This window comes from Astatotilapia calliptera, chromosome 9 (genome assembly GCF_900246225.1).
Source record: "Astatotilapia calliptera chromosome 9, fAstCal1.2, whole genome shotgun sequence".
Lineage (NCBI taxonomy): Eukaryota > Metazoa > Chordata > Actinopteri > Cichliformes > Cichlidae > Astatotilapia > Astatotilapia calliptera.
In genome coordinates, this window is record NC_039310.1 from 11,135,184 (window position 1) to 11,147,211 (window position 12,028).

Genomic DNA, 12,028 nt, shown 5'->3' on the forward strand with positions numbered 1-12,028 from the left:
ATCCGACACTGGAGAAGAGGACTTCAGTGGATTTAGTGCGCAGGAAGAAGAGAAGGATGGTGGTGAATGACTGACTTTTCTTCTTATTAAAGCCGTGTCACTGCACCTGAGGCAAAAAGGTAGTCCGAATCTAGAGGCGATCGATCGTTTGCTGTTGCTGCACCTGTGTTATGGAACAGCCTCCCGATTGGCATCCGGGAGTCTGATTCCATTTACTCCTTTAAAGCACGGCTTAAAACTTATCTCTTTAAACTTGCCTTCACTACTTGTTAAATGTTGACTTGTTAGCTGCGATTCATTGCATTTATTTTTATTATTTCTTTCTTTCTTGTTGTTCTCTATCATGGCGGCATAGAGTCTGTTTAACCTATGTGCTGCAGTCTATTCTATTAGTGGCTCTTATCTGTGAACATTGTCTGCTGTTCTTATTAATTTGATATTAATGCTCTTAACTGTATTATTTTATTTATTTATTTTTTTTAATTTTTTTCTTTTATGTAAAGCACTTTGGTATGCCTAGGCTTTTAATGTGCTCTATAAATAAAGGTTGTTGTTGTTGTTGTTGTTGTTGTTGTATTTTTCTGGTGTGCTGTAGGTTATTGTTATGTACTACATTTGTTACTCATTTATGAAGCACAGTACATGTTTCGTACTTGTAATTACCGCTACTTGTACATATACCTAAAATGTTATGCAAATATGTACTCATAACTTGTTTTTCAAAATATTAATAGAAGTGATGTGTCTCCAAACAGCTTTCCTGACAATTCCCTTTGTGCATATTCTCTTACATATGATAAGTCAACATTGAAACACCTGCGGCTTTTAGTCAGGTGCGGCTAATGTATGTACAAAACAGGATTTTCCCCTGATTTTAGCTTGTGCGGCTAACAGCGAACACCATGAGACCGGACAGTGTGCGCACCGCGGATGACGTCAGTGCGCACACTGTGTCTGAGGAGGATGTGCGGAAGTGCTTCAGGAAGGTGAACGCACGCAAAGCTACTGGTCCGGACGGGATTCCCGGCCGCGTCCTCAGGTCATGCGCGGCTCAGCTGGCTGGAGTGTTCACGCACATCTTCAACCTTTCCCTCTCTCTGTCTGTAGTCCCAGCCTGCTTCAAAATGGCCACCATCGTCCCTGTACCCAAATCCTCCACCATCTCCTCATTGAACGACTGGCGACCTGTAGCCCTGACCCCCATCGTAAGCAAATGCTTCGAGAAGCTGGTCAGGGACTTCATCTGCTCTGCACTACCCGACTCACTGGACCCTCTACAGTTTGCATACCGCCACAACAGGTCCACTGATGATGCCATAGCCCTGACACTACACACTGCCCTGTCACACCTGGAGAAGAGAGACACGTATGTGAGGATGCTGTTTGTAGATTACAGCTCAGCATTCAATACCATCGTTCCCTCGAAGCTGGACAGGAAACTGCAGGATCTAGGACTGAGCAGCTCCCTCTGCAGCTGGATCCTTAGCTTCCTGTCTGACAGACGCCAGGTGGTCAGACTAGGCAGCATCACCTCATCCCCCATCACACTGAACACTGGTGCTCCACAGGGGTGTGTACTGAGCCCTCTCCTGTACTCACTCTACACCTACGACTGCACAGCCACTAACAGCTCCAACATCATTGTGAAGTTTGCGGACGACACTACAGTGGTGGGTCTTATCACCAACGGTGATGAGACGGCTTACAGGGAGGAGGTCAGCGCCCTGACCCACTGGTGTCAAGACAACCATCTCACCCTCAACGTCGCAAAGACAAAGGAGTTGATAGTGGACTTCCGGAGGTGCAGAGAAGTACACACCCCCATCACCATCAACGGCGCTGCTGTGGAGAGAGTGAGCAGCTTCCGGTTCCTTGGCGTACACCTGGCTGAGGATCTTACGTGGTCAGTACACACAAACAAAACAGTGAAGAAGGCGCAGCAGCGCCTCTTCTTTCTCAGGAGACTGAAAAGATTCGGCATGAGCCCCCGCATCCTCAGGACCTTCTATCGCTGTGCCATTGAGAGCATCCTCACTGGATGCATCACCACCTGGTATGGCAACAGCACCGCCTACAACTGCAAAGCTCTCCAGCGAGTAGTGCGGTGCTCTGAACGGATAATTGGAGGTGAGCTTCCCTCCCTCCAAGACATCTACAGGAAGCGGTGCCTGAGGAAAGCGGGGAGGATCATCAAGGACTCCAGTCACCCCAGCCATAAACTGTTCAGACTGCTTCCATCAGGAAGGAGGTTCTGCAGCATCCGGTCCCGTACCAGCAGACTGAGAGACAGCTTTTTCCATCAGGCCATCAGACTGCTGAACACGTCATAGACACCTCAGCTTCACTACTGGAACTTCAACATTATGCACTCCACACTGTATATAAATGCCACTTGTTTTGCACATATTCAACTCTGTATATTTTATATATTTTATTATTATTATTATTATTATTATTTTATTTTATTTTTTTACTATTTAATTTGTAAAAATGTGTATACACACACACACACACACACACACACACAGGAAAATATTTAGTATACACATCCAGAAATGCATACACTATTATATATTGTACATATATTTATTAGTTTCAGGTTGGCCATTCTTGTATTTTGCTCGTTTGTGTTGTTGTGTTTGCACATCTCTGTTGCTTGTGGGGCTCGCACACAAGAATTTCACTCGCATGTGCTGTGCCAGTGTGCCTGCACATGTGATGTGACAATAAAAAGTGATTTGATTTGATTTGATTTGATTTAATATTCAGGTGCGCTTTGTAGTCCGAGAAATACGGTAAGTTGCACGAGAGCTGCACTGTGAGTGTCACAACTAATTTGTGATGTTACTATACTATACTAGCAAGTCCAAAGACCAGCCAAGGATTGGTTAAGGCCCAGCTGGGAGCCCATCACAGATCTGCTGTCCATTTTAAGTTGCTGTATCTGTACTATAGTAGCAAAACGTGACATGTAATGCATGTGAGACAAGGTGGAAGCTGGTCTTCTTCTCAATTATATGACTATAAAGCACCTGTTAGCTCAGTGATCTGCCATCAGCAACAGGAAGCAACTATCAAAGTTGGATAACAACAGGCTACAATACAAGGGAAACAGCACTGACCAGTATGGACTTAATGAGTAAATCCTGGTATATGTCAAAGGTCATAACTCCAGTGAACACGTCTCCATTGCATTGAGTCCAGTGGTGGTTTGCTTTATGCCACTGTAGTCCATGCTTTGCATTGTGCTTGGTGATGTAATGATGAAGCTGCTCAAACATGGAAACCCATTCCACGAAGGTCTCTACATGAATGATGTCAAACTCATTTTACATTGCAGGTCACATATAGCGCTCTTGTCACGGCGAGTGAGAGGAGCCGTGCGGAGGAGGAAAAGGAGGATCCACACGCAGGCAGTCGTGAAGGTGTAAAAGGTGATTTATTGAACACAAAAAGAGAGGCAAACGGCAACACGGAGAACTAAACTATACTGGGAAACAACCAAAACTACAAAGCACAAACCTGAATGAGAGCGGGCGGAAACAGATGATGGTTGACTGCAGGGAAACACACAGATGAGGCAGGGTAGAAACACAGACGGACCAGCAACAACAATGACGGAAGACATGACTTAAATACACAGAGAACCACAGGGGAATTACACACAGGTGGTGGACACAGCTGGGAATAATCAACAAGACGAGACAAAGGTAAAACTGAACACACTCACATGAGACGCAGACCTTCACAATAAAACAGGAAACAAAACACACTTTACTAAGACACAGACTAGACAGAGACAGACTTGAAATGACATATGAAACTAAACCCACATCTTAAACCCAGATAAACAGAAACATGGAACTCTAATAATAGACATAAACATTACCATAACACGACAAGAGAACAAGAACACAATCCCTGATGCAAACTTAAATCAAAACACAATAAACTCAAAATACTGGGTCCAACGGACCCAGAACCGTGACAGTACCCCCCCTCTAAGGGCTGGCTCCCGACAGCCCTAAACAAAATAAAAAAGCATGAAGCACCAAGCCAGGGCGGGCGGAGGGGGTCCAGGAAGGAGGGTCCGAAACAAAAAACAAGGAGCACAAGAGACCAGAACAAACCAAAAACAGGTCAACACAAAACAAGACTATTCACTAGTCCACAGCAAAGCACGGGGGTCGACCGTGCACACGGCAATGGTGGCGACGGGCAAACAGTTCTGGAGGCCGACCGTGCACACGGCAACGGCGGCGACGGGCAAACAGTTCTGGAGGCCGACCGTGCGTGCAGCAACGGCAGCGAGGAAGCAGGTCCGGGGGCCGGCCGTGCGGACGGCAACGGCGGCGCGAATGCAGTTCTGGAGGCCGGCAATGCGGAAGGCAGTGGCGGCGGGTAGGAGGTCGTCCACGCAGAAGGCGGGGGTGGCAACAGAAGTCCGGAGGGCGGCCACGATGCCAGCGGCGGCGACAAACCTTTTCCGGAGGCCGTCCCCGAAGGCCATGATCCCACCTTATAGGCCTGGAAAATGGCCGGCAGAGGCTAGGCGGAACAGGTCGAGCTGGCTCTGACAGCGGCGTGGCAACCACAGGACCAGACGAGGCAGGACCAGACGAGGCAGGACCAGGCGTGGATGAAGGCACGGAGGCTGGACCAGGCGTGGATGAAGGCATGGAGGCTGGACCAGGCGTGGATGAAGGCACGGAGGCTGGACCAGGCGTGGATGAAGGCATGGAGGCTGGACCAGGCGTGGATGAAGGCACGGAGGCTGGACCAGGCGTGGGTGATGAAGGCACGGAGGCCGGACCAGACGAGGCTGATGAAGGCACGGAGGCCGGACCAGACGAGGCTGATGAGGATGCTGAAGCTGGACCAGACGAGGCTGAAGTGAAGGCTGGACCAGACGAGGCTAAAGTGAAGGCTGGACCAGACGAGGCTGAAGCTGAAGCCGAAGCGGAGGCTGGACCAGGCGAAGCTGAAGCTGAAGCCGAAGCAGAGGCTGGACCAGACGACGGCGTGGGCGGAGCTGATGGAGCAGCAGGCAGCTGAATGGGCCCCTCGGACCCTCCAGCGGAGACGGGAGGCTGGACGGGCCCCTCGGACCCTCCAGCTGACGTGGCATGAGGCTGGTGCGGTTCTCCTGAACCCCCAGCTGACGTGGCATGAGGCTGGACGGGCCCTCGGGCCCTCCAGCTGACGTGGCATGAGGCTGGACGGGCTCCTCGGGCCCTCCAGCTGACGTGGCATGAGGCTGGTGCGGTTCTCCTGAACCCCCAGCTGACGTGGCATGAGGCTGGACGGGCTCCTCGGGCCCTCCAGCTGACGTGGCATGAGGCTGGACGGGCTCCTCGGGCCCTCCAGCAGACGACACTTGAGGCTGGCTGGGTTCTCCCGAACCCCCAGCTGAGACGACACTTGAGGCTGGATGGGCTCCTCAGGCCCTCCAGCCGACGAGGCAGGACGCTGGCTGGGTTCACCTGAACCCCCAGCTAACATGGCCTGAGCCTGGACGGGCTCCTCTGGCCCTCCAGTGGAAACAGACACTGAAGCAGCAGGTACGGAGACCTCTGCCAGTGTGGACACTGGCTGGGACTGAGCAGCACAGTGGCTAAACTCAGGCAGCAACAGTGGGATGCAGTCCTCAGAGGGCTGAAAGTGTTCCCCAATACGCTCAGCAGAGGACTGAGGCGGACGGGTGAACTCACTTGAACTCTCAGGGGGTGCTGAGAGCTGAGACTGGTCAGGTGAGTTCTCCGGTGAGGCTGCTGGCACTGGCGTCTTGATCTCTAGAGGTCCAGAGTTGGCTGGTGACTGACACCCAGCCTCTGGGGAGGCCCTAGAGGGAGCAACTGTCTCTGACATGGCCAGCGTAAGAGAACCAGCAGATGTTGTGGTGGAGTGTGTTCCCTGCTTGTAATGAACAGATGAAAAACAGTTCTTTTCGGGTTGAATGGACTTAACTTGTTGTGCAGGAGGAGTTGGTGAAGATGATGGCTGAAAAGGTGGCTGAGCTGATAATAAGGCTGATGAGTCTTCTACCAACTGAGCTATTGACTGGGCTATGGATTGTAACATAGTGTCTACTAAGTCTGGCTGAGACTGTAACTGGGCTATGGGTAGTGAGGCTGAATGTGATGGAGGTGACGGCTGGGCAGCTAACTGAGCTTCTGGCTGGGAAGCTAACTCAACAAACCCAGCCCCGGTATAAACAGTCACAAGATCTGGCGAAACAGACAGTGTGTCTTTTCCACTCACCACAGCCGGCAACTCAGGAGTCCTAATCTCCGGCTGTGGGGTGACGCGCCAGCGGCGCGATCGTCGCTTCCTTCCGGGCAAAACCTCCGGCGGGCCGGGCAAAACCTCCGGCGGGCCGGGAAAAACCTCCGGCGGGCCGGGAAAAACCTCCGGCGGGCCGGGAAAAACCTTCACCGCCCGGCTGGGTTGGGAAGCGGTAGCGGCTGGAGGATGGAGGTGAAGTTCGTGGAGAACGTAATCCTGCACGAGCGGATGCAAAGAGTCCAGTAGCCAGGGATAACAGGTAAGGAGGTGTTGTAGATAGGCTTCCACGGAGTGAAGAGGCGCCCCTCCCTCATGCTCAAGCAGCCGGTAAACCAACTTAGAGGCGGAGCGGATAACGGCCTCCTGAAGCTCCCTGGGTGGGGTGACTGCCGCTGGATCCATATCTGGCTGGTCCGTACTGTCACGGCGAGTGAGAGGAGCCGTGCGGAGGAGGAAAAGGAGGATCCACACGCAGGCAGTCGTGAAGGTGTAAAAGGTGATTTATTGAACACAAAAAGAGAGGCAAACGGCAACACGGAGAACTAAACTATACTGGGAAACAACTAAAACTACAAAGCACAAACCTGAATGAGAGCGGGCGGAAACAGATGATGGTTGACTGCAGGGAAACACACAGATGAGGCAGGGTGGAAACACAGACGGACCAGCAATAACAATGACGGAAGACATGACTTACACAGAGAACCACAGGGGGAATTACACACAGGTGGTGGACACAGCTGGGAATAATCAACAAGACGAGACAAAGGTAAAACTGAACACACTCACATGAGACGCAGACCTTCACAATAAAACAGGAAACAAAACACACTTTACTAAGACACAGACTAGACAGAGACAGACTTGAAATGACATATGAAACTAAACCCACATCTTAAACCCAGATAAACAGAAACATGGAACTCTAATAATAGACATAAACATTACCATAACACGACAAGAGAACAAGAACACAATCCCTGATGCAAACTTAAATCAAAACACAATAAACTCAAAATACTGGGTCCAACGGACCCAGAACCGTGACAGCTCTTTGATCTTAAGTGGGCAGGACCAGCCCCACGCCCCTGGTACGGGGGGCAAAAGGGAGAAGATCATGTTTAATCAGTTATAACATGGGGTCAGAAACAGTCCTGACATTTATGGTATCCACAGAAACCTCTGAACCTCAGCTAAAATCTCATATAAACCATATAAAAGAGCAGTTACGTAAATGCACAAAAGTCCACTAAACAAACAAAACCAAACCAGAAATTCTTCAGACTTAATGTAACTGGCTAAAGAAAGCCTAGTTAGCTATCACGGATTCCTCACACCAAGTTTTGCCACGCTCTGATCATAATTCACTGAAGGAGCTGCAAAAGACAACCACAAATGTGCTAAGACAGAAATTGGCTTACCATCTTGATTTCCTCCGTCATTTTCGCTGGTTGCCGATAGCCTTATGATTATCACCACCTACCATGGCTAACTAGCTGCATCAGAGCCACTTCCGTCAACAACCTCCATTTTAGACCCAGCTACAGACACGTGACTGGATAGATGCCACATGCAGTAAATTTGGGCCCCCGTGGGGTTTGGCCTTGCAACTTGTAATTGGTTGAAGTGACGTGAACCTGGCATTATTACTGTGATCCTATTGGCTCAAATGATTAAAAGAAGGTGTCAATCATGCAAATTGGCCAAAAGAAACCAAAGTTATAGCCCCTCAGAGTTTAAAGGGCCAGAGGCCAGTTAATTGCTCTATGTGCACGGCACAAAAGGCCCATTGCCAAGTGAATGTGTAGTTGTTGGAGTGATTTCGTTAAAAGTTGTGATTGTTGTGTTTACAATTTGTAAACCTTGTCTTGAACTGCACTATTAGATATTTTTCGGTTAATCCCTACATGTAGGATGTTGGGGGAAGCTATTATCTATAGTGTTTAACTGCAGGAACATTGCATGAAATATTCTGGTTTCCTTATTTAGTAAGGAATGTTTACTTCCTGCCATTTATGGGCTCACCTGTGCTTGTATATGGTGGACCGTTAAATGGGTTAAGCCATATATTGGGTGAGGGCAGATGACCCTTTTATGACTAGAGATGTTGTTAAAATGGTTGTAACCAGGAAGTCATGCACATAGACACACATGCACACGCATGCACTCACATGCTCGCACATGCATGCACACACACACAGTGGCTTAGCTTTTACGACGCACTATATTTGTTTTACAATGGGGTGTTTGTGTAACTGTTGTCACTGAGTAAAAGTTGGAGGGGGGGCTGTTTTTTTTAAGTTGGCTTGGATCAGGTGGGGAGCTTGTAGCTCCAAGATCCTGATAATAAACTTAAATCATTTCTGCTCTTTAATACCTGAAAAATTCAACTGACATGTTGTCGATTGTGTGCCGAAATTGGACATTTTTGTACAAAGTCTGGGTATTTATGTATCCGATCGTTCAGTCAGCTGTGTCTGGGCCTAAACTCTGCTGCAGGTCCATATATCAAATGATCACTATGGCATTACTGAGAGTTAAAACACTGTCTTAAGTCTTTCATCTTTAATAAAATGATCAGCGTTCTGCTCTACCAGGTGTAACAACTGAGTTTAACATCCAGGTATCCATGAAAATGGAATTTATGACATTTAACGGAGTTAGAAGTTAGCAGGAAGTTAGCTCACTAGCTTCCATCTAAATACAATATAGCATGTCCTGACTGCGGGGTTTTGGAAACAAATTAAAACGTACAGCTTTCTTATCACTTCCAACATAAATGAAGACAGAAAACTAAACAGCAGTGACGTTTGTAGGCTTACTGAAGTTTGGCTAGCTGGTATATAATGATGTGCTACGTGACCGCTAGCGACACAGCTATGTTAGCATAATATAAACAAGCTAACTTTTTTTCTACTCGATAAAAGTTAACGTGAGGGTTCTCAGTGGTCAGGAACAAATGTAATCGCATGGCAGGATGCTGTAAAAGGACCAAACTTCAGCCAGGAGAACAACTGAGATAATCCATCCACAATACGAGGTTAGTCATTCATTTACTGCTGCATGGGCTGTGCTGTAGTTACATCCTAAGGTTTTAAAAACTGAGCTTAAATAAATGATTAGCGGTAATAAAAGCCGAGGGAGGTCAACGGTGATCACTGACTTTTTTTAGGAGCTTTTTGAGATTAAATAGAAGAAAATACAAAGCATTAAACATGTTAACAACACAAAAGCCATATTAAATGCAGACTACTTTAGCCCGGAAGTAGGATTCGTCACGGCATCACTTAATAATCGGATAGACAGTGCTGTCATTTTTCACTGTTTCACTTCAGAAACATAAATCTTTGAACAGATGATGTTTATATGTTAGTTACTGAATTTCTGGACTATGTAATGTAAAATGAAGAATATTTTTAAAAGGGTTATATGCTAAAATAAATAAATAAACAAATTGGGTGAGGAAAAAATTAACTTACTTTTTCTGTGTTCCAGTGTTAGTAACTTTGACACACTAACATCTTCTGCAATATTTACACCTCTGATGGAATTTCACAAGTGTTAGCTTTATTTTGATACCAAGATTATAGACACAGGGATTATAATTGCAGAGAAATAATCAATTAATTTGGGGTGTTTCATTTTTGAGCAGGAAGCTCAGAAAAACCCTTGGGGGCTTAAGAGGTTAAGACAAAGACCATTACCAGTGTTGCCAACTCCTCAGTAAGGAAAATCGCTATTGGCTGTCCTAAAAGTCGCTAGAAGTCGCTAAATGACGTCATTGCCTAATTTGCATAATTGGTCATGCTAATCTAATTGTAACCTATGTTGTTGGAGAGAGAAATAACATCGTGGAAGAGACATAAAGTGAGTAAAAAACGTCCTAAATGCATTTAGAGTTTATTTAGAACTACAAATTAAATTTCTTTTAGCAATTATTGTTTTTGTTAATGTCACAATTCCAACCCTGCTCCTTTACTGGACCGGCAAAAGTGACCCAAAATAGGCCCTCTGGTGGAGTTACTTTGTGTGTGTGTGTTTATAAGTAGTTTTAAACCTTGTGATCCACAAAACAGCATAAGAGTAAAAGAGTAAAAGAAGAACTGACTGCGTTACAGCACCCGCTGCTTGTTGAGGGTAAAAGCGATACGCGCGTTCACGTCTTTTTTTAGCGACTTTTTTTAGAAAAAAAGTCGCTAAGCGTAAGGGGTCTGAAAACTCGCTAAATATAGCGACAAAGTCGCTAAGTTGGCAACACTGACCATTACATTCACTGAGATCTGATTTTGAGGAACAAACCAATTCTGTTTTAGATTCTATTAAATAAGTCTACTAGATGAACTAATTACAGATTTATAATCATTTTGCATTTAGACCAGTTAAATTAGAAATGATTTATCATTGAGTGTATCTAGAAAAACTTCGTTATATTAGATGGTGGGGTTTAATAGCTTATATTTCTTATGTCATATTCATTATTATTTTAGCATCTATATTTGAATTCATGGCTTAATTAAAAATGGCTGAATATTTATTGAGCTCAGATATAAAATTGTTTTTGTCCACAACTAAACTCATGTGTCAAAAGACAAATGCCTGGTGTTGCTGCTCAACAACCAAATTGTACTGTTACTGTGCCCTTTCTCACACTTTGTGATTTATTTTAGTTCTGATGCAGTTGCTGCAGATTTGCTACAAGATAAATGTAAATGTAAGTGCTTGTGACAGAGGGACTTCACTGTGACTGGATTTTGAGGAAGTTGGTCAACAAAGTCTTTTGTGTCGATTCATGAGAGTAAATATCAGCTAAAAATTTCCACCAAATGAATATATGAAATGTATTTAATAACATAAACATGCATTTTTAATGAAACAAGGAAAGTGAATAAAAAAAAATCACTTTTCAGGAAATTGGTATCTTACTTATCCTTTCTGCATCATTTGTGTTTTCTACATACATGTGTATATAATTCCTAGTAATCAATAATTATTTCATGTTGATTAATATATTCTATAAAAGTTTGCAAGCTTGAAAAAAACTAAAGTGAATAAAGAGGTCTTTGAGGGTGTGTAGGTAATTTGTGTCTTTAAATGTACTGTCTGCCTTCCTCTATCACAGTATGCAGCAGAACTGAAGACTTTTTCTCAGAGGCATCAGGTGACGCCTACAACAGCTTTGTGACTTTAATGCACATAAACAGCATGTTCTCTTTCTGTACTTCCTTCTTTCTAACATTGGTTGGGCAACACAGTTCACTGTAATTCTTCTAAAACTGTAAAGTGATAAGACTACAGTTGGGCTTGTTTGGTAAGGAAACATTTTATTGCTTTTATTCAGTAACTTTTTATATTTCTTTTACTACACTGACAGGTACGTGTAAAGTAATTTTATTTACTGATGTTTTAGTTTTACTGCTTTGTGTTACATTTTTCTTTATTTCAACATAGCACTACAAGAAAAGAAAACAAGAGATGTACAAATCGAAAACACTAAAAAAAAAGTACAGTGTTAGAGCTTCATACGTGAAATTGTCTTTTTTTTTTAATCCAGGCAGTAGAGTAGTCTGTGTGTGAACATGGAGACAGTCAGCATGTTACTGATTGTCCTCTTTGTTTCAGGTGAGTATTTCAGTTATTTTAAAGGCATTATTAGAGTAATTTTACATCATGAACTTCATGTAGTAACAAAGAAAACATGGAGCTACGGTTTGTGCTGACTTTAAATTAAAATGTTTTAAGTGGT

General features: G+C 45.2%; 1 protein-coding gene across 1 annotated transcript in view; it reads left to right on the forward strand.

Annotated features, from left to right (window-relative positions):
• The window catches only part of pck2 (phosphoenolpyruvate carboxykinase 2 (mitochondrial)), a 235,473-nt gene that overhangs the window by 26,128 nt on the left and 197,317 nt on the right, over positions 1-12,028 (forward strand). The window lies entirely within an intron of this gene.